The sequence below is a fragment of the Amblyomma mixtum genome, chromosome 2 (assembly GCF_055824585.1).
Source record: "Amblyomma mixtum isolate Tamu chromosome 2, ASM5582458v1, whole genome shotgun sequence".
Taxonomy (NCBI): Eukaryota; Metazoa; Arthropoda; class Arachnida; order Ixodida; family Ixodidae; genus Amblyomma; species Amblyomma mixtum.
This window is the reverse complement of record NC_143013.1, coordinates 149,851,896-149,871,358: the sequence shown is the minus strand read 5'-3', so window position 1 is coordinate 149,871,358 and position 19,463 is coordinate 149,851,896. Positions and strand designations below refer to the sequence as shown.

The 19,463-nt window shown below is 48.2% G+C and overlaps 1 long non-coding RNA gene across 2 annotated transcripts in view; it reads right to left on the bottom strand.

The window, feature by feature from the left end:
• Positions 1 to 394: 394 nt before the first annotated feature.
• LOC149361245 (uncharacterized) overlaps positions 395 to 19,463 on the bottom strand; it is a 28,217-nt gene continuing 9,148 nt past the window's right edge. For both annotated transcript variants that reach the window (XR_016288386.1, XR_016288385.1), the window contains 3 exons: positions 14,076 to 14,168; positions 2,028 to 2,084; positions 395 to 499 (listed from right to left, as the gene is read on the bottom strand). This is a non-coding gene — a long non-coding RNA (uncharacterized LOC149361245). The remainder of the gene's footprint in view (positions 500 to 2,027; positions 2,085 to 14,075; positions 14,169 to 19,463) is intronic.

Below are 19,463 nucleotides of genomic sequence, written 5' to 3'. Positions count from 1 at the left end.
AGCCATGGCTCGTGATATGAACGCAGGGGCGAGTCCAAGTTGCACGAATTGATCTGTCAGCGTCAGCTTCTCGCCAGGGAACAAATGCTTCATACGCTTAACTTTGGTCGCTCGCTGTCCCTCCCGGTGGTTATTGGAATTAAGTTATTTTTTTTATTTTATCAAACAATGCCGCCAAAAAAACAATGAAATTTGTGTGAATCTGTGTAATTTAAGCTATATATATGGTTTGAAAGCGGCATTAACTAGTTCTTGGTTCCAGATACGGTTCATAGTAATCCTTTTTAATAAATTCTGGTATGCAGACAGTTTGCCCGAACTGCGCGTGAAACGACACTGAACACCAGGTGCGTTGACTAATAATAAGCCCCCTCTAGGGCTGCACCTTGGCACAGGCTGGAATGGGTCGTTACCAAGGACAGTATCGAATCGCAGAGATTCTTACCATTGTGGGCTTTTGCAGCTCGCCTGTCCCGTCTGCAGGCTTGGTGTCGTCGACCTGAACAAAAAGAACATTTGTGTCATGCGCGTGATCGAATTCCTTCAAAAAGTGGGGAGTAGTAGAACGAGATAGAATTTTGCCAACAAGGGTTTGCAAGATACAATGAACTCCGATCTGTTAATAACATTCTTTCTTGGTTAGGTTCACTGCCTCCGGGAAGGGCGCCATGTTTTTCTTGAAAGCTTATATTCTCGAACGTGTCTCTGAGATGCAGTTGAAGAATTACATTAGGACATTAAAGCGATCGAAATTTCGTGATTTTACACCAACCCACAAAGCTTGAAAGAACTGAAGCTGCTACCAATTTTTCTATTCTTTTTCTGGTTACGTCCTCTGCAGCCTCTTCGAAAGTGTATTTTTTCTCCAAATTTCCACCGCCAGTTAAATAGTCTGTTACAGTGACATTTTAAATGTAACAAATATACCAGCCTGCATTTCACTTACGCACCTTAAGTGCACTGCTTCTGCTTAGGCAGTCCATCTATGCGACGGAATACCTTCTGTAGTAACTAATAAAATAATAACTTTGCGCTAGATTTCTTCATTGGTCAGTGAACGGTGGTCGCACAGTCCACGGTTGACAGATTTGTTGAACTTACTGGCCAAGGTGTACTCTCAGCAACGAGTAAGTGAAGCTATCATTATAGAGTTTACCATTCTTTTACGTTCCATGTACTATGGGAATCTATGATTATGTGAAACTGTGGACGCTATTATAATTTGTTGATATCAGGTGCTCGCCTTTCTTTTTGTTTTTGCAGTATATCGTATGAAACTCAGACAAGTTTATTAGGCATTATCATCCTGCCCTACCCATGGCTGTTAACATAGGATCATTTTCTTTAAACTTTATGTTATCCTTTTGTATACTAATATGAATGCCTATTCCACAATGTATGTAGTCCCTTATAACCATTCCTGCAAATAACCGGGACGGAATTGGTAATACTTCGAAATAAATAAATAAAATAATAAACTAGCCTCTAGCTATAATGAAATGAAGAGCAAAGTTTTTTGTTTATACTACATAAACGCCTCATTTAGAATAGTCTTACGCGTGAGGACCACATACTAGGTGAGATTAAAACTTGTAACCACTAACAACCTCTCATCTGCGACTGATTTACCCGCTTGGCCGTTGAATACCTGCCCGGAAACAAAACAACAAAGCAGATTTCCACCCAAAAGCTAATTAAGATGGCTAGAATCTGGGTCGGCTTTCCTACAACGCTGCGCAGGCCACCTGTCCAACTCATACTGCTGCCAACTTGACACACAAAGTTCACGCTCGAACAACCAAATGCCCCATTACGCGGAAGTGTCGGTATTGTCGCCACCCGCGCCATCACAAACCACCGCCAGAACCATAGACTACCACAAATAGCCTGCGGCACTTCAAGTTTCACGCACCTCTTAAGGACGGCACCAACGAAAGCATGGCACTATGCATTTTAGAGAGAGCTTATATGATTTCAATAAAAAAAATCAAATAACACGCTGAACGGAGAGTGAACTCGGTGCTCACCTTTTGTAGTTCCGTTTCAGCCTCCGCAGTTTTGGCATCGTAGGCCTGTGGAGAATGCTGCAAGCGATTTTCGTCTTGTTACAATTTATGTACAGGCATACTAGACACGGTTTGAACGTCATTGCCACTCACTGCATGTACGGGTGCGTCCAATCTAAACGGGAGTATATTATTCGCAATGGCGCATTACGTCACATGTGTGACTGAAAACTACAAATCTGTTTTTGTAAATAGTTCGCTTCTGAACGAATAATGTCCTTGGGCCGATTCTAATGTTAGCTTGGCCGCAACAACCGAATTCGTTCTTCTATGTGAACTACCTGTTCCCGTCCGAATTGCAGCTGCCTGTAAGCGGGGGAATGCCGCCAGAAAAAAGGTATCTCACGTGGGACGGAAGAATGCAAAAAAACAGACGTATACGGCCTAGAAAGGTTGGCGTAGAGCTACAACTGTTTTTTGGGAGAACCTCTGTGCGTACACACAGAAGACAACTCGTGGGAGGGGGGCGTCAATGCATCTCTTGTCAAGCTGTCGAGAGGCGCTGTGGATTAGAGGAACGAAAACTGAAGGAAAGCAGTAAATAAAAACGATATGCTTCCTGAAGTTTCCTTGCTTCAGATGACATGACAAGAAATTGTGAAAACGTGGAAGGAGCCGTTGCTTTCGATTTTACTCTACAAGCGTTCGGTACACACTCTTGAAATGCATCTCCACGCACGTAGGCCTAATGGATGAACTGCTTTGCAACCAAAATTTAGGAGATCGCTTATAATGCTTGATTTCAAGACCAGTGCACACACTGCAGCGCTTAATGTAAGATGTAGGGTTTGGCGTCCTGAATTTCGAGTGGCCTATGTAAAAAGCTTTAGTAGAAAGCTCTGGCTTAATTCAGACGACTTGGAATTCTTCAGCGTGCACTGACGTCGCAGGGTACACGGGCTCCCAAAGGATTTCATCTCCATCGAGATGTCCGGCGTCCTGAATTTTGAGTGGGCTATGTAAAAAGCTTTAGTAGAAAGGTCTGGCTTAATTCAGACGACTTGGAATTCTTCAGCGTGCACTGACGTCGCAGGGTACACGGGCACCCCGAAGTATTTCGTCTCCATCGAGATGGGGCTGCCACGGCTTCGGTAATAGCCATCGTGGTCTGGCAAAAGCCGAACGACAAAGCCACTGACCCCTTGCGGCAAAATCGAGCAGGCGCTGCAACCTGAGAAGATAGTGTGTGCCATTAAGCAGCGTCGCTTATCTTGTGCTGCCTGAAAGGACAAAAACTAAGAGTGCGGTAGCGACTGCCCTTTGAAATTAGACTTTTTGGTACAGTGCTAGGTGTTATAGTATTTGTATTTAGTATGCCAAATGGCAGAGCTATTTCCTGTGTGTTTATTTGCTCCGCAATGCACCCTTCCCTAATTTGGCTACGGCACCTACAACACTGCCTCTAACCTGGATAGCTGCCTAGGCTCACAGAGCTCAATCTATGTAGCCACAGCTCTTCCATAGAAGATGCGTTTGTAGATTCTCACATTCACAGCGTTCACCAGGGCAAGGAATTAGAGATTGATAGCTGTTCGTACCACCTTAGTCTCTATCACTCACTAACTCACTAATGTGCGACCAGCCATGACGAACATGGTCATCTGAAAGGTGATGGCGCCTGCTCAGGTACGCTCGCAGCTAGGGTTACATCTTTGCAGCTAGCAGATGTGTTTAGCTTTAGTCCTAGCGGCTCAAGCTAATCAGGGCAATGTAGTTTTCGCCCAGTAAAGGAAACCTTCGTTCTCGGTTAATACATACGGCGAAAGCTCCAGTGCCACTGAGCCTATGGAGAAAGTTCCGTACGGAGCTGCTGCTCTAAGAAAACCAGAACGAAATAATCTGCCGATGTTTACAACAACTGCTGAGTGTATTTGTCTCAGTGAGGTTGAATGTTCTTGGGTCACCCTATATAGCTGGTTCATTCATGCGCTGTAATAGTGTGACTTGCCTGAGGGGAAAGTCCTGATGACACTTGCACCATGCGTGGCGAGTGGTGAACAATATTAGAGGTCTTCGCTCGGATATTCACAAAACAAAGTTCTAGGAATCCTAATCAAAACCATCGTAGGAGAAGAAAAAAGGTGGCTTGTCATCAAGCGGATAGCTCTACTCGAAAGCATCCTGCCTTACAACATGGCCCGGCCGTAGGTCTCCTGTGGGACATCGACAGCACAACGTTAATAACCGCCATGCAGTACTCGCATCTTAATAGGCTGGAAGGCGCTTCTAGACGAAAGCACAGCGCGGACCAGAGACTTTAAGAAGCAGAGTGTGTTCTTCTAGTGCCTGGGTGCGGCAGATGGGTGTAATGGGGATCTTCAGTGGACGTAAAGCCAACATAGAAAGAGGGAGTTGGTAGGCTTCAACACAGCTGCCTTTCTCATTCATGTGACCTGTGGCCTTGGTCTCCAAGAATGTGTTTTTTAGACCTTGCCCTCATAGTGGCTTTAAGGGTTGCTTACTAAAGAAATGCTCCAACACGCACGAGCGTCGCCTCTAGGTCAGTGCTCTGTTCGACAGTAACTGGAAATTAAACCTCTAGGACAAAACAGTTCCACTTTTCAACCATGGACTGTGCCTCGTTTACGCCTCATTTATATGTATCAGTGTTTCTTGAGTTTTGCTTGTTTTAATTTGAAATTTTATAAGGACAGCTGCAGGACACACGTAAACCGGGTAAATAACGCCGGCCCCACTGTTGAAGTACGCAGAGTTTAGCAACTTCTGCTTGTTGAAAATGTTGAGGACCTCAACCTACAGCACCAGAACCACACGTTAAGGGCCTAGAAGGCCTGCTGAAGATAAGAGAAGACTTTTAATTTTTTAACATTAAGGTAACGTTGATGCAACTGAAATAAAATTTTAAAGCATTATTCTATGATTCGGTGCTACCTGGAAAGGTGTACTGAAACAGTATGCGACGCGTACCTACATTGAGAGGTTAGTGTTAATTCAGTTTTACCTAGCTTCTACAAGCCCGAAAAACTACAAGTTAATTAACCGATGCCCCTCAGTAATTCCTGTAAATGCGTGTGGTCACGTGATTTTTTCATCACGCTTATTGTCGCGTTGCATTCACGTGCAGCACCACTTAGGTTCCGATACGAGACTACGAAGCGTCGCATTTTAAGTTCACTACCACTTTTCCCCGACGATGGAGCCTGTATTAGCATGAAAAGTTATGAATTGGGCAGGGGTAATCTGCACGATGTCGCCAACTGTTGATAATTATTTTAACGAACGCACCTCGAAAGAAAAGAAGGAGTCTCTGTATTCAGGAGAAAGCCTGTTCGCTCCCGATGTAGCTTGAATATTTTAGGCCGGCGTCCGCCGCTTGCCAACCGTGCCAGTCAACGCGCAGAAGTGGTTCTTGGGTCTACGCTCTCCGCATTCCTTGCCCGCCCGCTCGCAATGGCTGCCGCCGCCGGCTTTCACAACGATTCCAGCAAAACCTTGCAACGATTGTAAAATCAGCGCTTCATTTCGCATGAATCTTCACATTTCTGATAAAACACAACCAACTCTTGGATCGAAGCTAGTCCCTCCACTCCAGAGGCACCGTTTGAAAAAATTGGCAGTGACTTAGCTCTGCTATGCCAGGCTATACGTAGCATGAGGCCTTGTTATGTCTTGGTTAAGCTTGTTGTTATTAGCTTGGCTTCCCCCTGTCAAACCTTGAAAATCCGGTACGTGTAACTATAACTAAATTAAAGGCGAGACAATGTGCAGCATCAATTCTTATTGGCAGTGAAATTCGCAGGTTGGTATCATTTTTCCTCTCGACGGCTAACCGTCACGCAAGAACCTCGGGGAGTGATGAATTTTTTTTTCAACTCTCCTGCGCCGCTCTGCAGCAGCCCGACTCTCTTTTTCCTCCATGGAACACGGCCCAATAGCTGTTTATCCCTCTACATTTATACACGCGGCTAAATCTCCTCGCGAATGTGCAGTAGCCTGCTGCGGCGAGCGGAGAGGTGTCCACATCTCGGTGGACACCTGAACCGGATGAAAGGCGCAAAACTGCCCTCTTGGAACAGTGGACACCTCAATCATTCTTTAAGCTAAGCGGCGGTAGTGAAAGACGAACGCTGCATGCGTCGGCATTGACAACGCTGTACCAGAAACGCAGCGCTGAAACCATAGGCCGTAGTAGGCGTTGTATTCACTGGCGTTGGCGATGATAACGTTTTACACTGCGATCATTTTGAGGAAATGAAGTGTGCATAATGGCTCCCTGTGTCAGTGGACGCCGAGCGCGCGCAACGACGCATGCATCATCATCATCATCAAAACGTTTATTTCCACCGAAATGAGACTCCTTTTTGGACCCCCCGGCACGCAGGCCTAAGGGAGCCCTACTTAGGAGCCTCGCAAACTAAGGTCTGGTGAAGACACACTGTCTCTTCACGGCCTCAGCCGCCAGCAGGGTTGCCAGGTTTGGCTACTTTGCGCCAAATTGGCTACTTTTGAGAGCTGTTGGCGACAAAAATTTGAGCTTGGCTACTTGGCTACTTTCTGGCTACTTTAGAAGTGCTATTTATGAACACCATTATCCTGTTGTACCTGCCTTGTTGTCGATAAATGGGGAACAATTTAGCGGGGTTAGGCCAAATGCGAATTAGTTGTGCAGGCACTTCGGTTTTCACTTCAGTTTCGGTTCGAGGCTCGGTTTTACACGTCAAGCAGGCTTCAGACAAAGATCGGCAACTTAATCAGACTTGAGCTCCGTCTTAAGGGCATGACGGATAGCATTAATGGGTTAATGCCCAGATATGTGGAACTGGTCATTATCTACATTTACTGATCGGTGTGAGTCCTACCACTCCTGGCGTCGTGACGCTACTTGTGCCCAGGTTGCTCTTCCCAAGCAACCAGTCTCAACCAACCAGTAATTTAACCTCCACAAGCCATGGTGGGGAGAGCACTCATAATCTGGTAGGCAGTGCTTCACTCCTAGAGTTCCACGTACGCCTTCACGTAGGACTCACAAGGGCTTCATGTCGGGCTTCACGTAAGGCTTCACTTTGTTTACCCGTCACGAAATCGCGACATGTCCCCTCTAATGCTCACGCATTAATAACTATGACTGCGTCAAAAGAACACAAAGTATTTGCTCTGCCGAAGAGAAAATGATTTATTCTGGTCACTTCTCAAGTCATGTCATAAATACCTCTTATGCTTCCAAGTTATTTACAAGCACTGTTGCGAAGGTGTAGGTTGCGCAACCACGGGACGAACCACGAAGAAAGACACAGAGACACACACAAGTGCTTGTGTGTGTCTCTGTGTCTTTCTTCGTGGTTCGTCCCTTGGTTGCGCAACCTACACCTTCACAACATCATGTACCAACTAGGCCCAACCCAAGGTTTACAAGCACTGTTGCCCCATAGGTTGCCCTCTGTCTTTAAAACGTAAATTTCCTGCCTCTGGTGACGTTTTTTTTTGGTGTCTTGGCGCCAATTCTGGCTACTTTTGAGACCGTGGCCGTAGATTGGCTACTTTTTGGCTACTTTTATCATTTTCTTGGCTATTTTTTGAGATTAGGACCTGGCAACCCTGGCCGCCAGGCGGATGGCTTGTTGCTGCTTAGCGGGGTCCTCGCTCCGCAGCAAGGTCTCCCAGGCTTCTCTATCTTCTATCTTTTGCTCGGCGCCCGGGCTTCCAGCACATTCCCATATGACATGGTCGAGAGTGCCCCTCTCCCCGCACGTTATACAATATTGGTCTTTCTCCTCTTTGGAGATTGTTATGTATACCCAGAAGGGGCTTATATGATTCCCCCCTTGCAATCTTCTCCACGCAATTGCCTCCTCTTTTGCGAGGGAACGGTCGGGCGGCGGATAGACCCTCCTGCTCAGCTTATAATGTTCCGTGATCTCATGGTATGAAATTAGGCTATCTTTCATGTCTATGCGGGAGGGCTGCTCTGCGGCCGCCCGGTGATAGAGAGCTCGGGCAAGCTCGTGTGCAGCCTCATTTCCTGCAATAGACTCATGCGCTGGGATCCATATTATCTCTATGTTACGTTCTATCGGCCTCGCCTCGAGGACGTGTTTGGCCTCTTCCGAGATTCTTCCTTTCGCGAAGTTTCTTACTGCAGTTTTGCTGTCACTTAAAATCGTCGTGGCCTTGGTACCGACGCAAGCGAGCGCTATCGCCAACTCTTCCGCCGCATTGGCATCTCTCGTGCGGCTCGAAGCCGCTACCGTTGGTACTCCCGCCCCGTCGACCACAGCGGATACAGCCGCCCCGTGCTGTCCGCACGCCGCGTCTACGTACGCCACCTGGTCTGCCGGTCGCTCCTTCATCTTCCTCTCGTAGGCCTTAGCCCTATGTTCTCGCCTTTCCTTGTTATACACGGGGTGCATGTTCCGCGGCATAGGTGGGACGCATATCTTGGCCCTGATTCCTGCCGGGATGTTTACCATCTTGTGCGTGCTACTTTCTGGCCGGATTCCTACCCATTCGAGTATTGTCCTGCCCGTTTCAGACTGGCCGAGCCGTTCTAATTGGGATATCCTCACCCCCTCTGCCAGCTCAACCCATCTGTTGTGTACCCCCATTTTTTCAAGCCGCTCCAACGACGCATGCGAGCGGTCCGTAGTGACGTCCCTTGCTGCTCGCGCATGCGCAGTATGGTCGAGCAAGAGAGCACGCGAAACGGCGAGACAGTGGCCGATGTAGCTCAGGCTACAAAATGTGCCGACGCCGAGCTTCGCTTGGTGCCTTCTGAAGGGAACTGAATACAAGTTTCCCCTCTCTTCAAATCATGCAAATAGGCTGGCTAGTTGTAATGCAAATGCTGCAAGGAATAAGAATAAGTCTTCTCATGTGCTTCAGTTGTGACGTGGAATCATCAGAGAGATTCAAAAGACACTGAATGCGCTCGCGCGATCACCTTTGCCGCGTTTGCTCGCGCTGTGGTAAAAAGCGCCAAAAAGCGCTCAGAACCACTCTTGAGCGTATGGCTCATGCGATATGATGCTTTCCAAAGCAAGCTTGAGGAGAAAGCTTACACTGGATATGTAAACTGACTCCTGCGGCTACAGTGAATATACGTACTAGCCTGTCAAGTCACCGTTTTGGCCCGGCTGCTGCTGAAAAATGGAGGGTAGGATGCCGCTATCCGTAGTGCTGTTTTTGTCGTGGCGCTATTTTGCCTTTGGCGTACGATTTGGTCGTACGCTGTAGCCGCTTCTCTAGCGCCTAGCAGCTGCAGGTATTATATTAGAGGGCAACGACGGCTACTCACCGCACCTGGCCCGCGAGTGGTGCTCCTTCGCTCCAACCTCGCAAGGGGGATTGCGCGACGCATTCGTCGCGGGGCGCCGCGTTGCATTTTTGTAGCGCACCTATTAAGCGCCCCTTCGTACGTTGAGCAGTGTCGCCGCCATCGATGTAACCGAACCCATTAGTAAATAAATAGATAAATAATAAACACCACCGTGACTGGGACTCGAGCCCGCCGCACCACGAACAGAAGCGCTTCGCTGGCCACTGCACAAGAGCACTAGGCTACCGCCGGAGCCGATCAGGCTTCATGTTAAACTGCAGCAAACTCTCCCGCTGTGCATTCCACATCCTCGTTGTGTTCAACTAATGCTGCTATCAGAATAATCTGCACATTCTCGCGTGCTATCCATTGCAGATCACCATCTTCATCAACTAATTCTGCTATCGAACTAATATCGTCGCTAGAAATCCCGACGAAACAGCAAAGGAAAAACAACCAGCCTACGGAGACCGAGCACACTAAGCTATCGCCGCAACCGACGACGCCTTGTGTTAACTGCAACCCACTCTGCGCTATGCATTGCACATCATCATCTTCTTTTACTAATACTGCTATCAAACTAGCATACTCATTTTCGCGCCGTGCATTGCACGCCGTCGTCTTCACGAGCTAACACTGCTATCCAACTAATATTTTCGCCAAACGTTGCGACGACAGAGAAAAGCAAGACAATAAGCCTACAGAGCCTGAAACATCGACCGAGATGCGCTAAAATTTCGCATTAGGGAGAATCGTAATCGTCCTTAAAAAATTTTCCGCAATACGAATTGCGTAAGGATCGATCGCCACCTAAAAGCTGGCCATCAGACGTGGTGCAGCAGTGATGACTCGTTAGCGCGTGTAAGCAGGGGAAGAAATTAGGCACTTTTCACCAGAACTTCGCAGGAGTCTGTCGGGTGGCTCTATAGAAGGTCAGAGCACTTAAATATATCATATTTTGAAATTTTTCTTCATAAGAATATTTTATATTTCATACACAGATTATGCAGTAGGCTAATAGACGCTCTTGTTTCGTAAGAATGCTAATATTTCGGGACAAAAATTAGGAATGACGCCGTGGTAGAAACACTGTTTTCGTGCACAGCGCTGCTTCGGAACTTTGCAATGACGTAAGAAGCAAGATATGGAAGCTAAGATGAATATGTTTTTTATTCTAAAGCTAGTATTCAGCAAAATGTGTCAGACTAATTTACGCCAATGTGAGGACTCAGCTTTCTAGAAAAATTTCGAAAAAGCCACAAGTTTCAGAAGAGGCTACCTTCAAGTTTTTTTTTTTCCGGGTCTTAATGCAGGTAATCTAGAAATCTACAGAAAGGGTAAGAGTCTAGGTGTCAAAAGAGTTTGCCGACTTTTATTGTTATATATAATAGAAAAGCGCGAGAACCAGTGCCGTCAATCCGTTATCTTTATAGCGTGGGCTTTTAAAAAATCAAAGAAAATCCTTCCATAATTTTGATAAAACTTCTGAAGCAAATCTCTACTAGAGGAAGCAAATCTCTACTTTCCAACAAAGTTATCCAAGCTAAAACCTGTAGCTTAACCAGCGTCGTCAGGGGCGCCTAAATGGATGTGCGCCTAAAATCTATAGCGCTTAGATCAGCCATAGCTCCTTTAACTAAACTTAAACTAAAGGTGCGCGTAATGGTGTAGTCGTGCTTCTGGTGCTCCAAAGTGAGCCAGGGAACCCTCCTCTATCCCAGAAACAAGAAGAATCTGTGGATACGTCGGCAAGCTAGCCCGCTTGTGCCTTCGCTAAGGACAAGCTTTGCATAAATGAGGCAACATTCGCCACAAAAAAAAAAAGAACGAAAAAACGAAACAGCAAAGCACAAAAACCTATCGGCAACGTCGGAGCCAAACTACACTTAAATAGCTTAGACTTGTTTATTGCAGTGTGAATATCGTTTCAATATTGTATAATGCAGTTTCACTTTCTTTTGTATTTGTTCGTTATTGTATACATATTATTATGCTGTGCAATTGCCTTTGTTTCCGAAGCTTTGCTGTCTGTTTTTTCTTTCAATCCAGAAATAAAGAACAAAAACGTACTTTAAAGACGGGACGGAGAGAGACGACGACAGGACGGTGCTACACTTACAACTGAATGAAACTGAACAACGAAAAAGTCCCACCACTCTACAACAACGCATACGCGTGCGCAAATCTTAAAAGAATGCCCGAAACTGATAATGTGAAAAGAGGCGGTAAAATAAAACTAAAAATATCCGAAAAAAAATGTAAAAAGAGGAGCGCCCGCTGATGTAGGCTGATATGCAAACTTAGATGCGTTCTAAAAACTTTCGTTCCTTTTCCATGATGTGTAAAGATGGTGCGCTAATGCGTTTATCACTACCGTACTTCGCTATTTCAGTGGCTCCCAAGATTTCTTTTGCCAATTGATAAATATCACCTCGTAATATCAGAGTACGATTCATAAAGGGATAACAATCTTTGCAGCCCTTGCAGTGCTCTGGCAAGAATGCGCCGTTTGGTAACTAGGTGAAGAGGCATGCACATTCAGTTTCACGTGTAGGCATCTTCCCGTCTGCCCAGTGTACACTCCCCCTGAGCTGAGAGAGAACTGATAAAAAAATGCCGGTGGCGCATGATACGAGCGGCTTCCATCGTTTTGTGCCACATGCCGAACTCTTGACCCCCGCATGGTCCACCAAAGCACATAGCCTTACAAGCTTAAGGGCCGCTGAAAAGACGATATAGACCTAAAATTTTGCTGCCACTCTATTCAAGTTGTGCGAGAGCCTGTGTAAATATGGCATAATATCAAATATTCTTTCTGTTCTTCTCCAACCGCATTTTTCTGAGGTAGCTGGACATGTTTTTCTTTTTTTAGCTTTTTTCTGACTCTTCTGCGACTGACCCTGGAACATCAGCAGGGAAGCCTGCTTTCTTGAGGTCTTTGAACCTGACTATCGAAAATTATTCCCATTCTGTGAGGACATGACTGGAGGAGTGCTGACCTAATACACGTGACAGCAAACATTGGCATGTAGGTCCGGCATAATAGCAAAATGATGTATTCCCAAGAGACGAGAGCGTTATTCAGCTATTGCGCTCTGCAAATGCTCTGTGTAGAGAAAGTCCACGCAGTAATTGAACCCTCTGCGCTTGTACCTGAGACTAAATTAACCTGCCAGTTAAAATATCCTGTTCACATGAAAGTACCGATATTTATAGGGAAAAGTTCTCTCTCTTAAAACGCACAAATAATAATTTATGGGCAATCGGAGGTTGCATAATATTCATTAGAAGATAATAAGACATTAAATAAAAAATACGTAGCAATAGTCACAATAGCTAACAAATAAAATAACATTACAATGATCAGGTTACGAACGATGGAATATTTGTCTTTGCTGGCATTAGCGAGACCGAGGGATTACAACAAATAGAGGGCTTATATTAACTCTTAGTGTGATTAAAGCTGGGCTGACAAGCAAAACAATATTTAGAAGGCAGTTTATGAGATAATGACAATATTATAATATGCAACATCAAGCGCTGATACATAAGCCAATTAGTGACGTTACTCTTTTTAACAGACAATATCCAGGCCGCCGCGGTGGCTCAGTGGTTATGGTGCTTGGCTCTTGACACGAAAGACGCGGGTTGGATCCCGGCCACCGCGGTCGAATTTCGATGGAAGCGAAGTTCTAGAGGCCCGCGTGCTGTGCGATGTCAGTGCACTTTAAAGATCCCCAGGTGGTCGAAATTTCCGCAGCGCTTCACTACGGCGTCTTTCATAACCTGATTCGCTTTGGGACGTTAAACCCCCTTAAACCCATAAACAGACAACATCCGCTAATAGTAACTGAACGAAATATGGCCTCTGTTAGGCCTTTGATTTTGCAGCTCAAAACAGCATAATGCAAACTTCTTTCTTGACCTGGAATAGACAGGCACTGAAGGCCTTCTGAGAATTTTAATGTAAATCGGAGAGGGCGTCGTTTTTCAAATATTCCGAACAGCAGATGATTTCAAGGCCTAATAAAAATGTTTTTGCCCGCACTAGAAATTAATTTTTTTTTATGACGGTATTAAGAAGAACGTATTAGTACTGAAAAGAATTCAGGCTCATTTTCTTTTTCTTTCTTGTCCAATTATTGACTTAAAAACTGCCCATATTCGAATGCTTTTACTTTATCAACAATGCTTGCGACTTTTTCTCGCAGAATTATAGCAGCGAAAAAATATTCTTGTACTGCGTGCAACCGCAAAGTTTGCATACAGTTACAGAAAGATAATTAGCTTTGACAAAATATTATTTTCCTTTCTCCAACAGTCTAATATAGCGCCTTTGGAAATCGCAAAGACGACTTTTCTGCCTTGTGCGATATACAGTTGCTTTTTACAAATTAAAGCGCTTTTTTGCAAAACTAGGTGCAATTTTATTGTGTCGACACATTTGGCCATCACAAATAAAAATTTTATTGTAAACAAAAAATGAATATGCGACCTGTATTTCCGTCCTTATCTGAACACACCCTTAGGCAGTTTGATCGCTTGTGGAATCAGCATCCCGCTTTCTTTCGCAGCACATGTGCTCGTGTTGTTCCAGAAAATAAACCAATGTGCATAGCGTAGCTGCTTCCTTTGTTTTTTTTTTTAAAGCTAGAAAATATGATTATTCGTTCAGGCATCGAGATGGTCTTGTGTATTGGTCACCAGGTGAGCGCGGAGAAACATTTAGTTCTTACTGCGAATCCCTTGGCAGGGTGCTTGAGCCGGTGCTTCCTCCGCTTGCTCTTTGACTGCGTCCCAGAGTAGTTGCTCTTGTCGTCCAGTGTCTCCTGCCAAGGAACACACAGACCACGCCGCAATGAGACAGAATGTGCGTTGTTGAAGACTAGCTATCCATAAGCCAGAACGTATGACCCAGTTTACACTTCCGGACACATGGGCATCCTAAGCAAGTTATGAACCTCCAGGGTTTCGATATTACCGATCGTTAAAATACCGACAGAAGAAGAGCGCGTAGACGCAGAGATAGAACTATTACTGGGTGCAAATAGCTTAAATTACGAGTGGCTCTTTCTATTCGATTATTTCGCGCACTTTTTCTTTTCAAAGCACTCGAGCCTTTTGACAAATCGGAAATTACGAATGCTCGTGATTTCTTCCCACGTCGCTAATTGTCGTGACGTTTTTCAATAGAGCCTGCTAGTTTGAGTATCTAGTCTAATTTGAGTTTGCAAATGTACTGCGCCGAGACCTTTGAGGCGTCATGGATACATCTATGCCATGTCATGTGGGGTTAAACGTCCCCAAGCAGCTCATGAGCCGCGAAACACGGTAACGGACAAAAATACGTTAACCATGAAGTTTCGATCATTGAAGAAAAAGGCTTATCAATAAATGGAAAACGAGTGGAATACCTAAACAACAGGAGCGAGGTGCATCGAAAGTTCACTTTAAGATATTTTTCGTCCTTTTGAAACTAAAAACTACCGTTGCTCCTAGTACACGACGTTAGATTAGGAAAAAAAATTGGCGGGGGCTTAGCTTTGGTTAAGCCTGGTAGGTTGAGAAAGCGCACAGCGCCTCCAACTGAAGGAACGCAGTGCGCCGCGTCTACAGGTCAGGCGCGGCTACCGGCCGCCGCTGCGCGACGAAGGGGGGCGCTGTGAGCGCGCGGAGCGAGTGGACGTACAGCGCATCGTCTCCGCCAACTTTTGGCTGGAGCCACGGTTCCTCGGCCGGAACCCCGTCAACGCAGCCGCGTCTGTCTTCGCGAAGTCGACAGCTACCTGTGGACACCACTCACACACAGGTGGGGCAACATTTACGCATTTTAGGGCCGATCCTCACTTGCGTTTCGTGGCGACGGCGCTAGGCCTAACGCCTACGCCGACGCTCGGCCGTGAGTGAGTCGCCCACCCGTGTCAAGATGGCTGCCCAAAAAGTACAACGCGGCTACGACCCGGACGCCATGGCCTGGTCCGAGGTTCCCTCAGCTCCAACGCCTGAGAGTCCGGATTCTGCGCCCATCGAGAACCCGAGGCTCTTCAAACTAGTGGAACGCCGCTCCCGCAAGCGGGACGCCGCCTCGAAGAAAGCGGACGCCACGTCGGCAGGCCGCTCAACACGGGACAACGCTGCTGCGCGCGCTGCAGCGCTTCACGGAGGGGCCCAGTCTAAGACGGGACCCTCTTGGAAACCAAAGCCACTGCCGCGTCTTCATCCAGAAGACATCGTGATCATCCTGAAGCCCCGGGTGGCCGTCGCTCTGAGGGATGTCTACCAACATGGCGAGCTGGGAGCAGCGTTCGCGGCCTACCTGGGCGCCAAGGCCGCAGCATCCCTCAGCCTGCTCCCCACATGGGAGCAAAACCTCATCGTCGCAGGCACCAGAGAGCCGCACGTCGCGGACAAGCTTCTGCGGGATTTTCAACTAACATCACCGAAGGGCCAGCTCTCTATGTACGGCCAGTTGAAACTCACTGGAGACGTGTGCCGCGGCGTCATCACCGTGGCCAAGCACGAGACCAGTGAGTCCCTCCAAAACAAGATCCAGTGGCGTGCTGGAGAGCTTGCCGATATCCGCAAGCTTGGCAAATCCGACGTCGCGTCGCTCACCTTCGTGGGAAAAGTGGTGCCGCGATATGTGCACTATAACTCTGAGGTGACCCTTGTGCGTGCGTACAAGAGAACCATTCCGGCCTGCGTGCGGTGCGGCACTGTGGGCCACCGAGCAGACACCTGCCCCTGCCCGGATGAAAAGTGCGGCCTGTGTGGCCAAACGGCGCCGACCGTCGACGGAGTCTAGGCGCCGCATGAATGTACTCTGTCCTGTGCAGTCTGTGGGCAAGCCCACGCTACCAACTCCCGCGACTGCACGGGAAAATTCCGGCAGCTCAAGGTGTATGGCCCCAAGGCTAAACGCCCAGAGGTGCCAAAAAACCAGAGGCCTGGCAAGCAGCCAAGTCACTCAAAACCAGGTGCCGGTGGCGGAACGCCGCGTGGTGCTCACGGCACCGACCACAAGACATCGTCACCTTCTTCACCGTCGGTGAAGCCAGCGCCCGGGAAGAAGACGGCGCCTCCACCGCCCAGCGGCAGAGACACTGGCCACTTCCCGGCCCTCAAGACAATTGGCGCTGCCGACGCCCGGGCATCAGCGCCTCAACACGACAAACAGGTGAGCAGCTGGGCTGAGATCGCCTCCTCTTCCTCCCATCCCTCAACCTCCCCCGTAACCGTCTCCGCACCCGACGCGGAGTACAAAAAACAGATAGACGTGCTCCGGGCACAGAATGAGCTTTTGCTCAACAAAATTCAAAATTTAGAGTCAAAATTGGCGTCCGCCGCACCGAGCCCGCAGAACTCGGACGCAATGGAGAGCGACGCGGAGATCCGCCTGCCCTCGTGACAGCCATCTCTGCGATGGAGGAGCGCTTAACCTCTAAATTGCGATATATGATCGAGACCGCCATGGACCAGATCTTGACAAAGGTCAAATCTGCCGTCCCCGCGGTGGTCTCAAAACACATCTCGGACAACCCCCGCCTCCTCCGTCGGACGGGACCCATTAGGGACGTATCCCGCCCTTCAAAATTCAACCGTCTGATTATTGATTCGGACAATGAGGACAGCTGCCCCGCTCCTTCCGTCATCACCCCCTTGATGGCGCAAGTAGCTGGCTCTGAGGCAGCCAATCCCTCCTCCTCCCCTCAAGAATTTTAAATCATGGCGAGACACCTTAATCAAAGGAGTTCCGCCATATCCAATTCGGCCATGTCAACTTCAATAACACAGTGGAACTGTAGAGGCTTTAAGGACCGCACTAAGCGGGCCAATTTCCGCCTCTACCTTGAAACTTTCGAGTCCTTACCAGCCGTGGTTGCCCTCCAAGAGCCAGGCCTGGGCGCCACAATTTCAAATTACACGACGTTCCAACAGGATCCCGCGTCTTGTCTTCTCGTTCACAAAGACTACACAGCCAATCTAGTGGATCTCGACCTCCAACTAGAGTACTCTTATGTAATGGTGACCCTCCTACCAGTCCGCCGCAGGGACCCACCGTTGCATATACTCAACGTGTACTGCTCTCCCAAACTAAAGCGAGTGACTTTTGCGGACCTGTATAGCCGCGCGCTAAGAGTAGCGGGCCGCGATCCCCTGCTGATTGTGGGCGACTTTAACGCTCCCAGTCAGCAGTGGGGGTATCGCAAGGAGGAGTCGCGCGGGCGTAAGCTGGCGGAGCTTGCGTCCACGTTGGGCCTCACCCTCCACACGGACCCTGTCCACCCAACCCGGCTAGGAAATTCCGTGACACGGGATACGTGTCCGGACTTAACCTTCACTCGCAACATACGACACGCAGACTGGCTCAACACCGAGGAGACCCTCGGTAGCGACCACTGCATCATTAACACTACACTACGCACACGCCCCCTCAAGCGTCCCAGAACACAAGCCCATATCCCAGATTGGACGAAATTCAGGCAAAATTTTAACTCACTTGATAATACACCCATTTCCGCGCAAGGCTACACAGCATGGTCCCAACAGCTGCTGGCACACCTTTCCTCGCACGAAACACACATCCAGCTCTCAGAGGCGGTCACGGACGTGGATAACCACCTTCTACACCTCTGGGAAGCCCGTCGCAGCCTCGTCCGCCGTTGGCGACGCCAGTAACGCAATAGAAAGCTTAAAGCTCGAATTGCCGAGCTTACCCAGAAAGCGGCAGAGTACGCGGCCCTACTCGCCGACTCCAACTGGGTAGATAGATGCAACACGGCCGCGCGACAAATGTCCAGCCGAAACACGTGGCGTCTCTTTCGAGCCCTAATCGACCCAACACAAACACGAACCGAAACACATAAACATTTGCACCGAGCCCTGCACGCTTTTTCTGGCAATACGACTCAACTGGCACAGAAACTTCGGGACCAGTATCTGTGTACAGCCCAAGACCCCCGTGGATCTGCGTACTCTTATGCAGGCAGAGAGAACACGGAGCTGGATCAACCTTTCCAGCTCCATGATCTGCGGGCGGCTCTCGCCAAAATGAAACGGGGCACTGCTCCAGGACGGGATAAGGTCACCGTCAAGCTTTTGACGAACCTGCCCGACTTGGCATACCAGTCCCTCCTGGAATACGTCAATGCGATTTGGCGCGGGGACACCCCCCCGCCAATCGAATGGAAAACGGCTTTGGTCACTTTTATTCCTAAAGCTGGCAAACCAATTGACACAGATAACCTCCGCCCCATCTCTCTCACCTCATGTGTGGGCAAACTAATGGAGACGATGGTGCGGGATCGGTTATCTACATATCTTGAAAACAAACAAGTCTTTGCGAGCACCATGTTCGGATTCCGCCCACACAGATCCGCACAGGATGTCCTCCTGCAACTCAATCGGGAAGTCCTTGACCCCGTCGAATGCCCCCATAATGACCGGGTAGTACTCGCCTTGGATCTTAAAGGGGCATTTGACAATGTAACACATGAGATCATACTCACTAACCTAAGTCACACCGACTGCGGCCTCAATACATTCCAATACATAAGCCAATTTTTAATAGATCGTCAATTCTACATTCGAATTCAAGATAGAGACCATGGTCCTTACCTACTCGGCACGCGGGGAACCCCTCAAGGCGCGGTACTTTCCCCGCTGCTCTTCAATCTGGCCATGATGCACCTGCCGGCCCAGCTGAGTGGTGTCGCCGGCGTGCAGCACGCCCTGTACGCCGATGACATCACTCTGTGGGCCACGCAGGGCAGCACAGGAGATATTGAAACCAGCCTGCAAACAGCGGCGACGATAGTAGACCGCTACGCCCGCCGCTGCGGTCTTCAATGTTCCCCTCAAAAATCGGAATTTGTGCACCTCCGCCCCTCACAGAAGTGCACAACTAAAATATCTCTCTCTCTTGAGAGTGGTCCCATACGCGAAAGTGATGAGATACGGGTACTCGGACTCTACATCCACAAACACAGGCGGCCAGACACTACATTGGCCAAACTCCGTAAGGTGGGGGACCAGGTGGGCCGCATGGTCCGCCGGGTTTCCAACAAACGCGGAGGGTTACGAAGTAAGGATGCCTTGCGGCTGGCAAACGCCTTCGTAACTAG